Here is a 20,083-nt window from a genome sequence, read left to right as displayed (position 1 = left end):
CTGGAATTTGTTGAGGATGTGACAAGTAAAATGGATGAAGGGGAGCCAGTGGATGTAGTGTATCTAGACTTTCACAAAGCCTTTGATAAGGCCCCACACGGGAGATTGGGGAGCAAAATTAGAGTACATGGTATTGGAGGTAGGGTGTTGACATGGATAGAAAATTTGTTGGCAGACAGGAAGCAAAGAGTAGGAGTAAACTGTTCCTTTTCAGAATGGCAGGCAGTGGTGAGTGGAGTGCCGCAAGGCTCGGTGTTGGGGCCCCAACTGTTTACCATATATATTAATGATTTGGAAGAGGGAATTAGAAGCAACACTAGCATGTTTGCGGATGACACAAAGCTGGGTGGCAGTGTGAACTGTGAAGGGGATGTTAGGAGGTTGCAGGGTGATCTGGACAGGTTGAGTGAGTGGGCAGATGCGTGGCAGATGCAGTATAATATAGATAAATGTGAGGTTATCCACTTTGGCGACCAAAACAAGGAGGCAGATTATCTCAATGGAGTTAGGTTAGGTAAGGGGGAGGTGCAGCGAGACCTGGGTGTCTTTGTACACCAGTCACCGAAAGTTGGCGTGCAGGTACAGCAGGCAGTGAAGAAAGCTAATGGCATGTTGGCCTTCATAACGAGAGGATTTCAGTATAGGAGTAAAGAGGTTCTTCTGCAGTTGTATAGGGCCTTGGTAAGACCACATCTGGAGTATTGTGTACAGTTTTGGTCTCCTAATTTGAGGAAGGACATCCTTGTAATTGAGGCAGTGCAGCGTAGGTTCACGAGATTGATCCCTGGGATGGCGGGATTGTCATATGAGGAAAGATTGAAAAGACTAGGCTTGTATTTACTGGAGTTTAGAAGGATGAGAGGGGATCTTATAGAAACATGTAAAATTATAAAAGGACTGGACAAGCTAGATGCAGGAAAAATGTTCCCAATGTTGGGGGAGTCCAGAACCAGGGGCCACAGTCTTGGAATAAAGGGGAGGCCATTTAAAACCGAGGTGAGAAGGAATTTGTGGAATTCTCTGCCACAGAGGGCATTGGAAGCCAAATCACTGGATGGATTTAAGAGAGAATTAGATAGAGCTCTAGGGGCTAGTGGAATCAAGGGATATGGGGGGAAGGCAGGCACGGGTTATTGATTGTGGACGATCAGCCATGATCACAATGAATGGTGGTACTGGCTCGAAGGGCCGAATGGCCTCCTCCTGCACCTATTTTCTATGTTTTTATCCCTTGTCCTCACTTCGGGCAATCTGACCATTCAGCGGTGCTGCTTCTTCCTGCATGCAGGCAGCAACTCAAGAGCGCACTCCCAGAGGTGAGGACTGTACAGAGCTGGTCTGGGGAGGCAGAGGAACAACTATGGGACTGCTTGAAGTCAGTAGACTGGTCAATGTTCAAGGACTCGGCAACGGACCTGAATGACTATGCCACAGTCATTACAGACTTCATAAGGAAATGTGTGGAGGACTGTGTTCCTGCAAAAACCTTCCGAGTGTTTTCCAACCAGAAGCATTGGATGAACCAGGAGATCCGCATTCTTCTGAAGAACCGATCGAAGGCATTCAGGTCTGGTGGCGCAGAGGTCTATAAGACCAGATAGGACCTTGACAAGGCTATCAAAAAGGCCAAACGGCACTTCCGCTCAAAGCTGGCGGATGGGGCGGATGTTGGGCAACCGCGGCAGGGCTCGAATGCCATCACCTCCTACAAGGCAAAACCAGGAGGCAGCTCAAGCGACAGCGAAGCATCACTCCCTTACGAGCTCAATGCATTCTATGCACCCTTTGATAGGAAGAACAGTGATGTGCGTTCCCGAGCCCCCATGCGCCCAGATGGTATCACAGTCCAATGGATTAGAACCATCATCTCCAGGGACCTTAAATGGGGATCCACCATCGACTCCATAGTCAAAATGGCCCAACAGAGGATGTACTTCCTGCGGCAACTGAAGAAACACAATCTGCTACAGGCAATGATGGTCCAATTCTATACTGCTATCATTGAGTCTGTCCTCACCTTCTCCATCATGGTCTGGTTTGGCTCAGCCACCAAGCACGACATCCGGAGGCTGCAACGGATCGTTCGCACAGCTGAGGAGGTTGTTGGCCGCAACCTTCCCCCCCCCATTGACAAACTGTACACTGCAAGGGCCAGGAAGCGAGCGGGCAAGATCATCCCTGACCCCTCTCACCCTGGCCACAAACTCTTCGAAGCACTTCCCTCTGGAAGGCGACTCCGGAATGTCAAAGCAGCCACAGCCAGACATAAAAACAGCTTTTTTTCACGAGTGATAGTTCTACTCAATAACCAAAGTCTGTAGTCTCTTTTTTGCTCTGGTTTATTTTCACCCACATGTTTAGACCGTAATGGTGTATCCTTATTGTTTTGATGTGTTTATGCTTTATTCTTAATTGTTAACTGTATGTTTGTGTTGTCATTTGTGAGTGGAGCACCAAGGCACATTCCTTGTATCTGCATACTTGACCAATAAACTTATTCATTCATTCATTCATTCTGTCAGTTACAGAGGCCGACGTCAGAAGTCCTTCAGGGGGGGGGAATTTTAGATTTTTTTAGATTTAGAAATACAGCGCGGAAACAGGCCCTTTGACCCACCGAGTCCGCGCCGCCCAGTGATCCCCGCACACTAACACTATCCTACACACACTAGGGCCAATTGTTTTACATTTTACCCAGTCAATTAACCTACATACCTGTACGTCTTTGGAGTGTGGGAGGAAACCGAAGATCTCGGAGAAAACCCACGCAGGTCACGGGGAGAACGTACAAACTCCGTACAGACGGCGGCGTAGTCAGGATCGAACCTGAGTCTCCGGCGCTGCATTCGCTGTAAGGCAGCAACTCTACCGCTGCGCCACCATGAACCCTCGGAAAGTGTCTGGACCTGATGATACACCCAGTCGAGTTCTCCAAACCTGTGCAGACCAACTGGCTGGAGATTTTGCAGACATTTTCAACCTCTCATTACTGAGGACTGAGGTTCCCACCTGCTTTAAGAGGGCATCAATAATACAGAGTAAGGTGACGTGCCTCAATGACTATCGACCAGTGGCACTAACGTTCGTGGTGATGAAGTGCTTTGAGAGGTTGGTTATGGTGGATATCAACTCCAACCTCAACAAGAACCTCGACCCACTACAGTTTGCCTACCGTCACAACAGGTCAGCGGAGGATGCGATCTCACTGGCTCTCCACTCCACAAAAACACTGACGTCAGCCTGTTGTTTATAGACTACAGCTCGGCATTCAATACCATCAATAGTTTCATTTGGTATATTTGTATTGTATTCTGGCGGTGGGTTCTGTTTCCTTTTATTGCATTGTAAATATTTTTTAAACAATTGATTACATTTTTTTGATATATATATTTTTTAAAGCTGGTTACCAAGCTCATGGAACTGGGTCACTGTGCATCTCTCTGCAATTGGATCCTTGACTTCCTCATCCACAGACCACAGTCTGTTCGAATTGGCAGAAACACTTCTTCCTCATTAACAATCAGTACGGGAGCACCTCAAGGCTGCGTGCTCAGCCCCCTGCTCTACTCACTCTAAACTCGTGACTGTGTAGCCGGACATAGTGTAAACTCCATCTTCACGTTCGCTGGGCGAATTACAGATGGTGATGAGTCAGAGTATAGAAGTGAGATCGACCAATTGACCAAATGGTGCCAGCACAACAACCTGGCTCTCAATGTCAGTAAAACCAATTAACTGATTGTGGACTTTGGAAGAGGAAGGATGGGTACTCACAATCATCTTTATATCATCTTTAAATCCCTTCGATGGTGGAGAGAGTAAAAAACTTCAAATTCCAGGGCGTGCGTATTTCCAAAGATCTTTCCTGGACCCAGCGCACTGATGCAATTATAAATAAAGCCCATCAACACCTCTACTTCCTGAGAAAATTACGAAGATTTGGTGTGTCAGAGAGGATTCTCTTGAACTTCTACAGGTGTACAGTAGAGAGCATATTGCTGGTTGCATCAGGGCCTGGTTTGGCAACTGGAACGCCCAGGAGCCGAAAAGACTGCGAAAAGTTGTGAACACTGCCCAGTCCATCATCGGCTCTGACCTCCCCACCATCGAAGGGATTTACCGGAGTCACTGCCTCAAAAGGCCATTCAAATGTTCATTTTGTTGCTTGCTTTTACATTATTGCCTTTATCCATTTGTAAAAACTTTGAACTAATGAAGAACTGGTAGTCTAGCCTTTGGTTAGCCTAGAGGATGGTGAGGAAATTGTGAGGGTAGGAGGGGGTGAGAGGGGGAGGAGTAGGTGGGGGAGATGGGGGAGAGCAACACCAAATAGAAATAGGGTAGGGATTGAAAAGAATTGGAGGAAGCACTAAAAAGTGGTCTTTCCTTATTTAAATGCTAGATTTATCTTAGTTGAATCCAAATTTATATTGTGCCTGTGTAGTATTTCTGATTTGGTTATTTTCTCACCACTACATTTGAGCATGAAATATATCATCTCAAATGAGAACATGGTGACAGTTTATTTTGTTCTCAAAATATTTTCTATACTTGTGGTGGAACTGTTGAAAACACCCACTCATTTGTGTCACATTTTAGTTGGGTGTGGAATGAAGCTGTGTGCATTCCATTATCTTTTTTTAAATCTTCAAGTTACCCGGAGGGTTCCATACCTCATCCCCCCACCCTCACCAAGTTAAAGAAATATTATTATCCATTGCTAATTTAGTATTCTGATTTGTGACAATTAATTTTGGAGGTTGTATTCTTATCTTCTTGCTATGCTGCCAATGTTGGCACAAGTCAGCATTTTCATATAAATCCAAAAGGAAGTGGTTGGAATAATGGGAGTGATATGATATGTCAATTATGCTCATGTTTGATTATACATGAGATGCTCTGTAGGATGGGTAAGGAGGATACTTCAAGGGACTAAATGAAGGGCGGCACAGTGACGCAGCGGTAGAGTTGCTGTCTGTACAGTATTTGTATGTTCTCCCTGTGACTACGTGGGGTTCCTCCGGGTGCTCTGGTTTCCTCCCACATAGGTTAATTGGCCTCTGTAAAAAATAGTCCCATGTATGTGTAGGATAGAACTAGTGTACAGGTGATCACTGGTCGGTGTGGACTTGGTGGGCCGATGAGTTGCACTCGGCCGCGGGACTTTTCATCGCCCGGCACGGCTCGGCCGCGGGACTTTCCATCGCCCGGCACGGCTCGGTCGCGGGACCTTCCATCTCCTTGCGGGGGCTGCGCGAGTCGGGAGCCTCGGTCGCCTCGGCAGAAGTCGAACTATCTGTCCGTGGGAGAAGCATGGGGGAAGAGAGAAGAAATTTTCTTGCCTTCCATCACAGTGAAGGGGTGTCTGGAGGAGTCACTGTGATGGATGTTTGTGTTAAAATTGTGTGTCTTGTGTCTTTTAGTCTGTACTGTTGTGGCTGCGTGGCAAATGATTTTCGTTCAATTCATTTTGAATGACAATAAAGGTAATTCAGATTCAGATTCAGATTTCTAAACTAAATTAAATATACAGCAACAATTGCCCCTCCAGTTCACTGTCCTCTCTATGGCCACACATTTAGTTTATTGTCACGTGTACCGAGGTACAGTGAAAAGCTTTTTATTGTGTGCTATCCAGTTGGTGGACAGACAATACATGATTACAATTAAGCCGTCCACAGTGTACGGATGTAGGATAAAGGCAATAACGTTTAGTGGATAAAGTCCAGTAAAGTCCGATTAAAGACAGTCCGAGGGTCTCCAATGAGGTAGACGGTAACTCAAGACCGCTCTCTAGTGGTGATAGGATGGTTCCGATACTTGATAACAGCGAGGAAGAAAGTGTCCCTGAATCCGGAGTTGTGCCTTTTCACATTTCTGTACCTCTTGCTGATGGAAGAGGGGAGAAGAGGGAATGACTAGGGTGAGAGTCATCCTTGATTATACTGGTGGCCTTGCCAAGGCAGCGTGGTGTAGATGGAGTCAATGGATGCGAGGATGGTTTGTGTGATAGTCTGGGCTCCATCCACAATTCTCTGCAATTTCATGCGGTCTTGGATGGAGCTGTTCCCAAACCATGCCGTGATGAATGCAGAAAATGTTTTCTACGGCGCATTTGTAGAGGTTGGTGAGAGTTGTTGCGGACATGCCGAACTTCATAAGCCATCTATGGAAGTAGAGGCATGGGTGTACTTTCTTGGCCATTGTGCATGGCGTGGTAATATTGCGGCTCTTATATGGGTAGTTGGAATACGACTCAAAAGACCATCTGGTCACCAAAAGGTAAAGTTCCCTGGCATGCCAGAATCCCTGGAGTGTTGCAGTATGGATAGAAATGAGAAATTGTAAGGGTAAAAAGACCCGAATGGGAGTTATCTATAGGCCCCCAAACAGTAGCCTCGACTTAGGGTGCAAGTTAAATCAGGAGATAAAATTGGCGTGTCAAAAATGTAATGCTACGGTGGTTATGGGAGATTTCAACATGCAGGTAGACTGGGAAAATCAGGTTGGAAATGGACCCCAGGAAAGAGAGTTTGTAGAGTGCCTTCGAGATGGATTCTTAGAACAGCTTGTACTGGAGCCTACCAGGGAGAAGGCAATTCTGGATTTAGTGTTGTGTAATGATCCTGATCTGATAAGGGGACTAGAGGTAAAAGAGCCATTAGGAGGCAGTGATCACAACATGATAAGTTTTACTCTGCAAATGGAAAGGCAGAAGGGAAAATCGGAAGTGTCGGTATTACAGTATAGCAAAGGGGATTACAGAGGCATGAGGCGGGAGCTGGCCAAAATTGATTGGAAGGAGGCCCTAGCAGGCAAGACGGTAGAACAGCAATGGCAGGTATTCCTGGGAATAATGCAGAGGTTGCAGGATCAATTTATTCCAAAGAGGTGGAAAGACTCTAAGGGGAGTAAGAGACACCTGTGGCTGACAAGGGAAGTCAGGGACAGCATAAAAATTAAGGAGAGGAAGTATAACATAGCAAAGAAGAGTGGGAAGACAGAGGATTGGGACTCTTTTAAAGAGCAACAAAAGTTAACTAAAAAGGCAATACGAGGAGAAAAGATGAGGTACGAGGGTAAACTAGCCAATAATATAAAGGAGGATAGCAAAAGTTTTTTTAGGTACGTGAAGAGGAAAAAAATAGTCAAGGCAAATGTGGGTCCCTTGAAGACAGAAGCAGGGGAATTTATTATGGGGAACAAAGAAATGGCAGACGAGTTAAACCGTTACTTTGGATCTGTCTTCACTGAGGAAGATACACACAATCTCCCAAATGTTCTAGGGGCTGGAGAACCTAGGGTGATGGAGGAACTGAAGGAAATCCACATTAGGCAGGAAATGGTTTTGGGTAGACTGATGGGACTGAAGGCTGATAAATCCCCAGGGCCTGATGGTCTGCATCCCAGAGTACTTAAGGAGGTGGCTCTAGAAATAGTGGAAGCATTGGAGATCATTTTTCAATGTTCTATAGATTCAGGATCAGTTCCTGTGGATTGGAGAATAGCAAATGTTATCCCACTTTTTAAGAAAGGAGGGAGAGAGAAAACGGGTAATTATAGACCAGTTAGTCTGACATCAGTGGTGGGGAAAATGCTGGAGTCAATTATAAAAGACGAAATTGCTGAGCATTTGGATAGCAGTAACGGGATCGTTCCGAGTCAGCATGGATTTACGAAGGGGAAATCATGCTTGACAAATCTACTGGAATTTTTTGAGGATGTAACTAGGAAAATTGACAAGGGAGAGTCAGTGGATGTGGTGTACCTCGACTTTCAGAAAGCCTTCGACAAGGTCCCACATAGGAGATTAGTGGGCAAAATTAGGGCACATGGTATTGGGGGTAGGGTACTGACATGGATAGAAAATTGGTTAACAGACAGAAAGCAAAGAGTGGGGATAAATGGGTCCCTTTCGGAATGGCAGGCAGTGACCAGTGGGGTACCGCAAGGTTCGGTGCTGGGACCCCAGCTATTTACGATATACATTAATGACTTAGACGAAGGGATTAAAAGTACCATTAGCAAATTTGCAGATGATACTAAGTTGGGGGGTAGTGTGAATTGTGAGGAAGATGCAATAAGGCTGCAGGGTGACCTGGACAGGTTGTGTGAGTGGGCGGATACATGGCAGATGCAGTTTAATGTAGATAAGTGTGAGGTTATTCACTTTGGAAGTAAGAATAGAAAGGCAGATTATTATCTGAATGGTGTCAAGTTAGGAGGAGGGGGAGTTCAACGAGATCTGGGTGTCCTAGTGCATCAGTCAATGAAAGGAAGCGTGCAGGTTCAGCAGGCAGTGAAGAAAGCCAATGGAATGTTGGCCTTCGTAACAAGAGGAGTTGAGTATAGGAGCAAAGAGGTCCTTCTACAGTTGTACCGGGCCCTGGTGAGACCGCACCTGGAGTACTGTGTGCAGTTTTGGTCTCCAAATTTGAGGAAGGATATTTTTGCTATGGAGGGCGTGCAGCGTAGGTTCACTAGATTAATTCCCGGAATGGAGGGACTGTCGTATGTTGAAAGGCTGGAGCGATTGGGCTTGTATACACTGGAATTTAGAAGGATGAGGGGGGATCTTATTGAAACATATAAGATAATTAGGGGATTGGACACATTAGAGGCAGATAACATGTTCCCAATGTTGGGGGAGTCCAGAACAAGGGGCCACAGTTTGAGAATAAGGGGTAGGCCATTTAGAACGGAGATGAGGAAGAACTTTTTCAGTCAGAGGGTGGTGAAGGTGTGGAATTCTCTGCCTCAGAAGGCAGTGGAGGCCAGTTCGTTGGATGCTTTCAAGAGAGAGCTGGATAGAGCTCTTAAGGATAGCGGAGTGAGGGGGTATGGGGAGAAGGCAGGAACGGGGTACTGATTGATAGTGATCAGCCATGATCGCATTGAATGGCGGTGCTGGCTCGAAGGGCTGAATGGCCTACTCCTGCACCTATTGTCTATTGTCTATTGTCTATTGTCTATTACATCCGGTGTTGATGTGGTCTGAACATCTAAAGGACCAAGCATAGACCCCTGACCGTTCGCCAAACACTTGCACTCGGTCCGCCAAGGCCTGCTGGATCCCCTGGTTGCTAACTATTATAACTCTACTTTCCATTCCAATAGACAATAGACAATAGACAATAGGTGCAGGAGTAGGCCATTCGGCCCTTCGAGCCAGCACCACCATTCAATGTGATCATGGCTGATCATTCACAATCAGTACCCCGTTCCTGCCTTCTCCCCATACCCCCTGACTCCGCTATCCTTAAGAGCTCTATCTAGCTCTCTCTTGAATGCATTCAGAGAATTGGCCTCCACTGCCTTCTGAGGCAGAGAATTCCACAGATTCACAACGCTCTGACTGAAAAAGTTTTTCCTCATCTCCGTTCTAAATGGCCTACCCCTTATTTTTAAACTGTGGCCCCTGGTTCTGGATTCCCCCAACATTAGGAACATGTTTCCCGCCTCTAACGTGTCCAACCCCTTAATAATCTTATATGTTTCGATAAGATCCCCTCTCATCCTAAATTCCAGTGTATACAAGCCTAGTCGCTCCAGTCTTAAAACATACGACAATCCCGCCATTCCGGGAATTAACCTAGTAAACCTACGCTGCACGCCCTCAATAGCAAGAATATCCTTCCTCAAATTTGGAGACCAAAACTGCACACAGTACTCCAGGTGCGGTCTCACTAGGGCCCTGTACAACTGCAGAAGGACCTCTTTGCTCCTATACTCAACTCCTCTTGTTATGAAGGCCAACATTCCATTGGCTTTCTTCACTGCCTGCTGTACCTGCATGCTTCCTTTCAGTGGCTGATGCACTAAGACACCCAGATCCCGTTGTACGTCCCCTTTTCCTAACTTGACACCATTCAGATAATAATCTGCCTTCCTATTCTTACCACCAAAGTGGATAACCTCACACTTATCCACATTAAACTGCATCTGCCTTGCATCCTGTCCAAGTCACCCTGCAACCCCATAGCATCTTCCTCGCAGTTCACACTACCATCCAGCTTTGTATCATCTGCAAATTTGCTAATGGTACTTTTAATCCCTTCATCCAAGTCATTAATGTATATTGTAAATAACTGGGGTCCCATCACCGAGCCTTGCGGTACCCCACCAGTCACTGCCTGCCATTCTGAAAGGGACTAATTTATCCCCACTCTTTGTTTTCTGTCTGTCAACCAATTTTCTATCCATGTTAGTACCCTACCCCTAATACCATGTGCTCTGATTCCCATACTGGCTGTTCTATACTGGGCCTCCGTCATTGCCAAAGTGAAGTCACTCTCAAACTGGAGGAACAACACCTCATTTTTCACTTGGGTAGCTTACAACTCAATGGTATGAACATTGCATTCTCCAATTTTAGGTAACTACAAAACCCTCCCCCTCTCTCTTGTCCCACACCCCTCTCCCCAATACCCCACCTGGACTCGCACCTACCTCTCCCCTCCCCCTCACCGTCCACATACATTCTCTCCTCTAGCTTCACAATTCACACTATTCCATCCTTTGGTCTCACACCTTCTGTCTTTTCATCTCTGGCCTTTGTCCACTGCCTCAGTTTAGTTTATTGTCACGCGGACTGAGGTACCAGTGAATAACTTTTGTTGCGTGCTAACCAGTCAGCAGAAAGACAATACATGATTATGGTCAATCCATTTTCAGTGTATAGATACATGATAAGAGAATAATGTTCAGTGCGAGGTAAAGCCACCAAAGTCCAATTAAGGATATCAACCCCCCTATCAACCTGCCTATTAACCCCCACCACTTCACCTGTATCCACCTATTATCTCCCAGGCCTTGTCCTCCCTCTCCTCTCTTCCAGCTTTCTTCCTACTATCACTGAAGAAAGGTCCTGACCCAAAATGTCACCTATCCATGTTCTGCAGAGATGCTGCCTTTGGGTTACTCCAGCACTTTGTGACGCTTTAATAGTGTGTGGACTGAAGCACATTACATCTGCTAACAGATACTCTTTTCAAGGTAGTAATCTCTCAACTACTAAACGTGTTCGGTACCAAAAGGCTCACTACATTGCTCAGTTTTTTTTCAAATACACTTATTACACCCCCCCTACCCTCAAGCTCTGTGCCGAACAACTGGCACCGATCTACACAGACATTTTCAACCAGTCCCTGCAAACCTGCACTGTCCCTGCCTGCTTCAAGGTCTCCACTATTGTCCCTGTACCCAAAAAGACAAGGATCACTGGTCTTAATGACTACAGGCCTGTCGCACTTACCTCAGTAGTCATGAAGACCTTTGAAAGACTTGTGCTGGCTCAGCTGAAAAATACCACAAACCCCCTGCTGGACCCCCTGCAGTTTGCATACAGGGCCAATAGATCAGTGGATGATGCAGTCAATCTAGGCCTGCACTTCATCCTCCAGCACCTAGACCACAAGGGGACCCATGCCAGGATTCTGTTTGTGGACTTTAGCTCCACATTCAACACCATTGTGCCAGAGTTACTACACTACAAACTCTCCCAGCTGACTGTGCCTAAACCCCTCTGTCAGTGGATCATCAACTTCCTGACAGACAGGAAGCAGCATGTGAGGCTGGGAAAGCACATCTCGGATCAACAGACCCTCCGCATAGGAGCACCGTAAGGCTGCGTACTCCCCCCTCTCCGTTACTCTCTCTACACCAATGACTGCACCTCCACAGACTCCTCTGTCAAGCTCCTCAAGTTTGCGGATGACACTACCATGATTGGACTGATCCAGGATGGGGAGGAATCTGCCTACAGAGGGGAAGTGACACAGCTGGCATCCTGGTGCCATCACAACAACCTGGAGCTTAATGCTCTCAAGACAGTGGAACTAATTGTAGACTTTCGAAGAGATCCCCCTCCCCTCCCCCCACTCACCATCAACAACACCATAGTCACATCTGTGGAGTCATTTAAGTTCCTTGGAACCATCATCTCCAGGGACCTTAAATGGGGGGCCACCATCGACTCCACAGTCAAAAAGGCCCAACAGAGGATGTACTTCCTGCGGCAACTGAAGAAACACAATCTGCCACAGGCAATGATGGTCCAATTCTATACTGCTATCATTGAGTCCGTCCTCACCTTCTCCATCATGGTCTGGTTTGGCTCAGCCACCAAGCACGACATCCGGAGGCTGCCACGAATCGTTCGCACAGCTGAGAAGGTTGTTGGCTGCAACCTTCCCCCTATTGACGAACTGTGCACTGCAAGGGCAAGATCATCTCTGACCACTCTCACCCTGGCCACAAACTCTTCGAAATGCTTCCCTCTGGAAGGCGACTCCGGACTGTCGAAGCAGCCACAGCCAAAGATAAAAACAGCTTTTTTCCACAACTGATAGTTCTACTCAATAACCAAAGTCTGTAGTCTCTTTTTTGCTCTGGTTTATTTTCACCCACATGTTTAGACCGTAATGTTGTATCCTTATTGTTTTGATGTGTTTATGCTTTATTCTTGATTGTTAACTGTATGTTTGTGTTGTCATTTGTGAGCGGAGCACCAAGGCACATTCCTTGTATCTGCATACTTGGCCAATAAACTTATTCAATTCAATTCAATTATCTAAAATACACTGCATTTTTAAATGATGGTAGTAAACATGCAAACCATCATTTAACATACATCTAACCAATAATAATTATTAGACCCTTCGCCTTTTCTCTGCAATACTTTTAAATTTGTGATTAAGTTCTAAGTTCTAACATTTTAAAAACCCCATGCCAGCAGATCACACTTCTAGATGGACTTCAAACATATCTAGTCTCACATCATGTTTTATCCTTCTCTTAACATCAACATCTGCATGGACACGTTGCTCCAGAACACAGTGGCAAAGGGTGGCCCAGTGGTGCCACTGAAACCGTCTGAAGGGTCCCATTCCAAAACACTACCTATCCACGCTCTCCAGAGATGCTGCTTGACACGCTGAGTTACTCCAGCACTTTGTTTCCTAATCTTGAACGGCACTGTCTGTGCCAGGTATGGTGAAGATTTCCTCATTGGTGCAGTGGAGATTTCCTCATTGGTTCAGAAAAATGGTGGTCTCTTCCTCTGATCTGCTTGCCTTCAATGTTTGCCAATAATTCTGTTGCTTTAAAAATGCTAAGTCACTGTCCAAATTATGCCTTTGACTCAGACCACACTGATGACCAACCAGTGGCTCCAATTAAAACAGCCAGCTATCTAAATGGCGACGATAGGCATAAAATGCTGGAGTAACTCAGCAGGTCAGGCAGCATCTCTGGAGAAAAGGAATGGTTAATGTTTCAATCGGAAACCCTTGTTTCCAAGAAGTGTCAGAACCCTTCTTCAGAAACAGTCTGAGGAAGGGTTCCGAACCAATAAGTCATCTATTCCTTTTGTCCAGAGATGCTGCCTGACCTGCTGAGTTACTCCAGCATTTTGTGTCTATCTTCAGTATAAACCAGCATCTGCAGTTCCTTCCTACAGCTATCTTCATGGCGTTGGAGATCCTTCATCCTGGGCTTGTAAAGCTCAGAGAACTAGCCTAGGATTCACATCCTCTATGCATTATAAGTCTGTTCCTCAACTTCATGGTGGCCTTTGCAGACTCTTCTATAATTGAATCTCCTACCTTGGTATTTCATTGCTATCCCAGTGGAATATCTGCATTCCGTGCTTGCCGGAAGTGAAAGAGCCAGGAGCCAGTCCCTATTACGAAACTCCTGAAAGGCAGGCAACGCAAATCAATGACTCACAAAAGAAAGTCTTCAGCATTTTGTTTTACATCAAGGAAGCTATATTCAGTGCTGATATTGCTCACTCATCACAAACCCACTTCTGGGGATATCATGGTCCCATTTACTGCCAAGTAAATACTTGGCATTAAACCACATAACCTTTTCAAGACCAGCCTTACCTCACAACATTTGCATACTTTGTTGAAAATGGTGGTGTGCTTACTTCCAGAAAGGTGCTTAACTTTTTATCTGTTCTTTTGGGCCAAGTTTCACGTTCTTTGTCAGTTGGATCATCATCAAATTGCACCTGTAACAGTACCTTGATCACCGCACCTACCTTCTTGCAGTGATCTACCTATATTCATTGCAATTTCATCCTGGGCTTTGCTTTATCTCACTGTCTCATATAGTCACACTGGAAGCCATCAAGACATCCTTTTCTATGACTACTTTGTTGAATCGAAAGCCTGTAACTCTGCTGCCAGGATCTGCACGTTATGGCTGACTTGGCACTTCTCAAGCTGCCAGGTTGGGGACCGGAGTATGGTGGCCGGTGAAGCTAACAATCCATTCCAAAGCCATGCTTTCTTTTTGAAAATATAGTCTCTAAATCTGGGTATTCAGTTCAGGTTTTGCCCATTATTCCCAGTGCAAACCCCTGTCCTGTAACTACAATACTACAATATGGACACACCATCCTCTACTGGGAGTTATAGTCCAAAGGGTCTCCTGAGTAAGTGCTGAATCTTCTTTCAGTGCCGCATTGGAAAATGGTTTGGATATTTTTAATATGCACCCTGGTTATTTACTGTATGCACCTGATACGAACCAGAACAATGAAATTATGACCGAAGAAGGGTTCCGACCGGTCAATCGTCCGTGTTCTCCAGAGATGCTGCCTGACCCGCTGAGTTACTCCAGCACTTTGTGAAACGTCACCTATCCATGTACTCCACAGGTGCTGCCTGACCCGCTGAGTTACTCCAGCACTTTGTATCCATCTTCGATATAAACCAGCATCTGCAGTTCCTTTCTATACAACTGAATTATCACATGCTGCATCTTTACAGGTACATGTTAGAGAAGCTGCCGGGCGTCAGAAAGCTCTTCAGGTGAGCACATCACACAGGAGTCATGGAGCTACACAGCACGGAAACAGGAGCTTCCTCCCACCTCATTCATGCTGAACAGGTTGCCATTCTGGGCTAGTTCCATTTGCCTGCATTTGCCCCATATTCCTCTGAACGCTTCCTATCAATATATCTGTTCGGATGTCTTTTGAAGTTCAGGTTCAGTAAAGACAGTAGTACCTATTTGGATTGGATGCAAGTTTGCAAGGATATGGAGAAATCCTGTGGGGATACTGCACGAGGTAAAAGCCTATAACAAGAATGTAGAAATGTAAATGTAGCATCCATCGATTGGATACCTGAAGAGGGTGACAAGGACGGTACAATTAAGGCCAGCTCATTGAGAAGCAAAGTATCATGACAGGCAATGATACCTCTTCCCACCCTGTCTCCTGACAAGCAATGATATACTGGTAATTAGATCTATTGTCTGTTAAAACTTATGCAGATCAACTGGCTGGAGTTTCGCAGACCTATTCAACCTCTCATTACAACGGTCCCCCCACCTGCTTTAAAAAGACATCCATAATACCAGTGGCAAGAAGAGCATGGAGACATACTTCAATGACTACTGATTGGTGGCACTTGTGACGATGTGCTTTGAAAGGTTGGTTATGATGCAAATCAACACCTGCCTTCAGTAATAACCTGGACCCTCGTCAATTAATCTGTCACAGCAGATTGGTAGCTTCAAGTTCCTGGTCATACACATCTCCTTCTACAAGTGAACAGTAGAGAACATATTGACTAATTACATTGCAGCAGGGTCAGAAATTTGAATGCTCAAGAACTAGGAGGCTGCAGAGAATGGTGGACATTGCCTAGTCCATCATGGGACTGACCTTCCCACCATGAAAAGGATTTACAGGAAGCGTTGCCTCAAGGTGGCAGCTAATATCATCAGATTAACACCACTCTGGGCATGCTCTCTCTTCCTTCTACCATCAGGAAGAAGGCATAGGAGCCTGAGAATTATAACTTCCATGTTTCAGAACAGCTTCCTCCCATTAATCATCAGGCTCTTAACTTCTCTGAACAACCCTAATCACAACCCTGCCTTGGCACCGAACTTTTATGAACTTTACACTACTATGTTTGGTCTATGTACTTTGGTTTTGCATTATTGTGTTCAAGTTATGGCGTCAGAGGCATATAGTACGAAAACAGGCCCTTTGGGCCATCTTGCCTATGCCAACCAAGATGCCCCATCTATACTAGTTGAACCTGCCAAGATTTGCCCCATATCTGTCGAAATCTTTCCTGTCCATGTACCTGTCCAGTTTATTTGGAATAATTGATAAGTTATATATATGTATTTTCTTTATGTGACTTTTGCCCCCATGTTACATCCTTCCCACCTACTCAAATCATGTGATCTTTCCTGCCTAGCCCTCTTGTTGCATCCCTGTGACTGAGATGTAATGAAGACCATGTTGCCATTACTATTTCTGTGCATTTGTTCTCCGTTTATAACTCAGAATAATGCCCTGAGTGAAGATAGACACAAAATGCTGGAGTAACTCAGCGGGACAGGCAGCATCTCTGGTGAGAAGGAATTGGTGACGTTTCAGAATGGGTCTGAAGAAGGGTCTCGACCCGAAACGTCACCTATTCCTTTTCTCCAGAGATGCTGCCTGTCCCGCTGAGTTACTCCAGCATTTTGTGCCTATCTTCGATTTTAACCAGCATCTGCAGTTCCTTCCCACATACACAGTGCCCCTAGTGAAACTGGCTCAGCTGGAACATTAAGTCCAATGTGTTAAACAGGTTTGCATAAATACTCTGGAATACGTTGTGGCACAGTGGCTCAGCGGTAGAGTTGCTCCTTTACAACGCCAGAGACCCAGGTTTGATCCTGACTATGGGTTATCTCTGTATGGAGTTTGTACATTTTCCCCTGTGACCATGAAGGTTTTCTCCAGGTGCTCCAGTTTCCTCCCACACTCCAAAGACATACAGGTTTGTAGGTTAATTAGCTTCTGTAACTTGTCCCTAGTGTGTGGGATAGAATTAGAGAATGGGTGATTGTTGGTCAGCGTGGACTTAATGGGCTGAAGAACCTGTTTCATTGCTGCATCTCTAAACTAAACCAGCCTATAAATGAAGCAATTCCTAAACGCCTAATCTAAAGTGGACTGGAAATGTAATCTCGGCTGCTGACCTTGGCTATTTGTTATAATTTCCACGAGTTCCCGGTGGCACATACCAGAACCTTAGCTCTCAAACATCTCTGATGATGACAAACTGAAATATCCCTTCAGGATATTCACTGTATTCTTGCCTGAGCCTTCTCTGAAGTTCATGGTGTTCACTCCTCAATATATCCCATATCGCTGGCCCTACCACCAATAACGACATTGTCTTCTTTCAACATATTGTTGTGTTTCTCTTCTATGTCCATGATTTGATGGTGTGTTTTGCCCTCGGGAACATTTCCACTAATTCCACACGCCCGTCAATTGGCTGAGGCCGTTTATATCTTGAAACCTGACCAACATCTCTGGCATTGTCACTGCCAGCCAATATCACAGCTGTACTCGGAGAACCCCATTCTCTGTTCATCTGGGATCCGTGCCCTATACAGCCTAAAACAGCAACATCACAAAGCCAGTGCAGATAGTGTCAGTAGTCTCAGTAGCGCCCATCTTACCGAGAGGTAGGACTAAAGGTTAAGCATCCTTTAATGAAGGCAATAAAACGCACAAGTAAAGGTGGTGTCTGGTGCAACAATATACCAGAAGTCAAACCTCACACGTTCAATCAGCTCTTAAAGATACTCTTGCACTGAAATACGCTAAATGTACCACATTAACTTGTATTTGGTAGCTTAACGATCTGCAGCATTTCGAAGTGGAAACAATTCAGTTGCTAAAGATTAAATCTGGGATAATGAGCTGCATCTTGCCTTTGGTTTGTGGTGCAGCTGGAGGAGCTACTGCCTCCCAATGCCTGAGAGCCGGGTTTGATCCTGGCCTCGGATGCTGTCTGTGTGGAGTTTGCACATTCTCCTAGTGACCCCATGAGTTTCCTCTGGATATTCTGGTTTCCTCCCATATCCCAAATATGGTAGATGAATTTAGAAGGATGAGAGGAGATCTTATCGAAACGTATGATTATTAAGGGGTTGGACACGTTAGAGGCAGGAAACATGTTCACAAATGTTGGGGGAGTCCAGAACAAGGGGCCACAGTTTAAGAATAAGGGGTAGGCCATTTAGAACTGAGATGAGGAAAAACTTTTTCAGTCAGAGAGTTGTGAATCTGTGGAATTCTCTGCCTCAGAAGGCAGTGGAGGCCAATTCTCTGAATGCATTCAAGAGAGAGTTAGATAGAGCTCTTAAGGATAGCGGAGTCAGTGGGTATGGGGAGAAGGCAGGAACGGGGTACTGATTGAGAATGATCAGCCATGATCACATTGAATTACAGTGCTGGCTTGAAGGGCCGAATGGCCTCCTCCTGCACCTATTGTCCATTGTCTAATTGGCCTCTATATATTGCCTTCAGTGTGAAAATAGGATAACAGAACTAGTGTGAACGGGTGACTGGTGGTCAGTGTGAACTCAGGGGTCAAAGGGCCTTTCCCCATTCTGCTTCTCTAAAACTAAAAATGACACATGCATAGTTTCACCAATGCCTGTTCCGTTTCTTTCCAATGAAGGGGACAGTGAGAGCCTTTGATGTCATTTATTGATCACATGTGCTGGCCTCCACTAGAATTGGAGTTGTCCATCCTCCGTGGTCGGCATGCACTCGTTGGGCTGAATGGCCTCTTTCCAAGGCCTCCACTAGCTACTCCCACCTCCATATTCTACCGTTTAAAAACTGAACCAGCAGCTATATATTTCTACAGACATTGAACCTTGATTAAAAACAGTCGTGTTTGTGGATACCTACTTCGATATATACAATAAGTCTGGGCGATTCTGCCTAGCAACTCATTTCCAGTTCAATACAAAGCTGGGTGGTAGTGTGAACTGTGAGGAAGATGCTATGAGGTTGCAGGGTGACTTGGACAGGTTGTGTGAGTGGGCAGATGCATGGCAGATGCAGTTTAATGTGGATAAGTGTGAGGTTATCCACTTTGGTGGTAAGAATAGGAAGGCAGAGTATTATCTGAATGGTGTCAAGTTAGGAAAAGGGGACGTACAACGAGATCTGGGTGTCCTAGTGCATCAGTCACTGAAAGGAAGCATGCAGGTGCAGCAGGCAGTGAAGAAAGCCAATTGAATGTTGGCCTTCATAACAAGGGGAGTTGAGTATAAGAACAAAGAGGTCCTTCTGCAGTTGTACAGGGCCCTAGTGAGACCGCACCTGGAGTACTGTGTGCAGTTTTGGTCTCCAAATTTGAGGAAGGATATTCTTGCTATTGAGGGCGTGCAGCATAGGTTTACTAGGTTAATTCCCGGAATGGCGCGACTGTCATATGTTGAAAGACTGGAGCGACTAGGCTTGTATACACTGGAATTTAGAAGGATGAGAGGGGATCTTATCGAAACATATAAGATTATTAAGGGGTTGGACACGTTAGAGGCAGGAAACATGTTCCCAATGTTGGGGGAGTCCAGAACAAGGGGCCACAGTTTAAGAATAAGGGGTAGGCCATTTAGAACGGAGATGAGGAAAAACTTTTTCAGTCAGAGAGTTGTGAATCTGTGGAATTCTCTGCCTCAGAAGGCAGTGGAGGCCAATTCTCTGAATGCATTCAAGAGAGAGCTAGATAGAGCTCTTAAGGATAGCGGAGTCAGGGGGTATGGGGAGAAGGCAGGAACGGGGTACTGATTGTGAATGATCAGCCATGATCACATTGAATGGCGGTGCTGGCTCGTAGGGCCGAATGGCCTACTCCTGCATCTATTGTCTATTGTCTAATAGGGATAAGTGATTTGAGACCAAATAGCGATTACAATTTGTGCATATTTTGTTAAAAGTCCGTTGAAAGTATTGGGTGACAACAGCGTGCGGTCCAATGTTTGCAAAAGAACGGCCCTGTCGTTAACTACACAGATGAACTAGGTTTCACATCACAGAGCCGGATAGTACACAAAGGCACTTGTAGTGCAGAGCACCACATTAGGAGAGACCGCTTGTCTGAGTAATGCATTTTGATTGGAACCAGGTATCTGATTCCAATCGTTGAGAAGAGGATAAAGTGTATTGCTCGTCATTGCACAACACAGGGATGTAGGCTGGGTTTAACCAGACTGACTGGTGTGTTGGGCGGGAATGATGCTGGTGGGAGCGGCG

This window comes from Rhinoraja longicauda, chromosome 29 (genome assembly GCF_053455715.1).
Source record: "Rhinoraja longicauda isolate Sanriku21f chromosome 29, sRhiLon1.1, whole genome shotgun sequence".
NCBI lineage: Eukaryota > Metazoa > Chordata > Chondrichthyes > Rajiformes > Arhynchobatidae > Rhinoraja > Rhinoraja longicauda.
The sequence above is the reverse complement of the archived record's forward strand: the minus strand, read 5'-3'. Positions refer to the sequence as shown.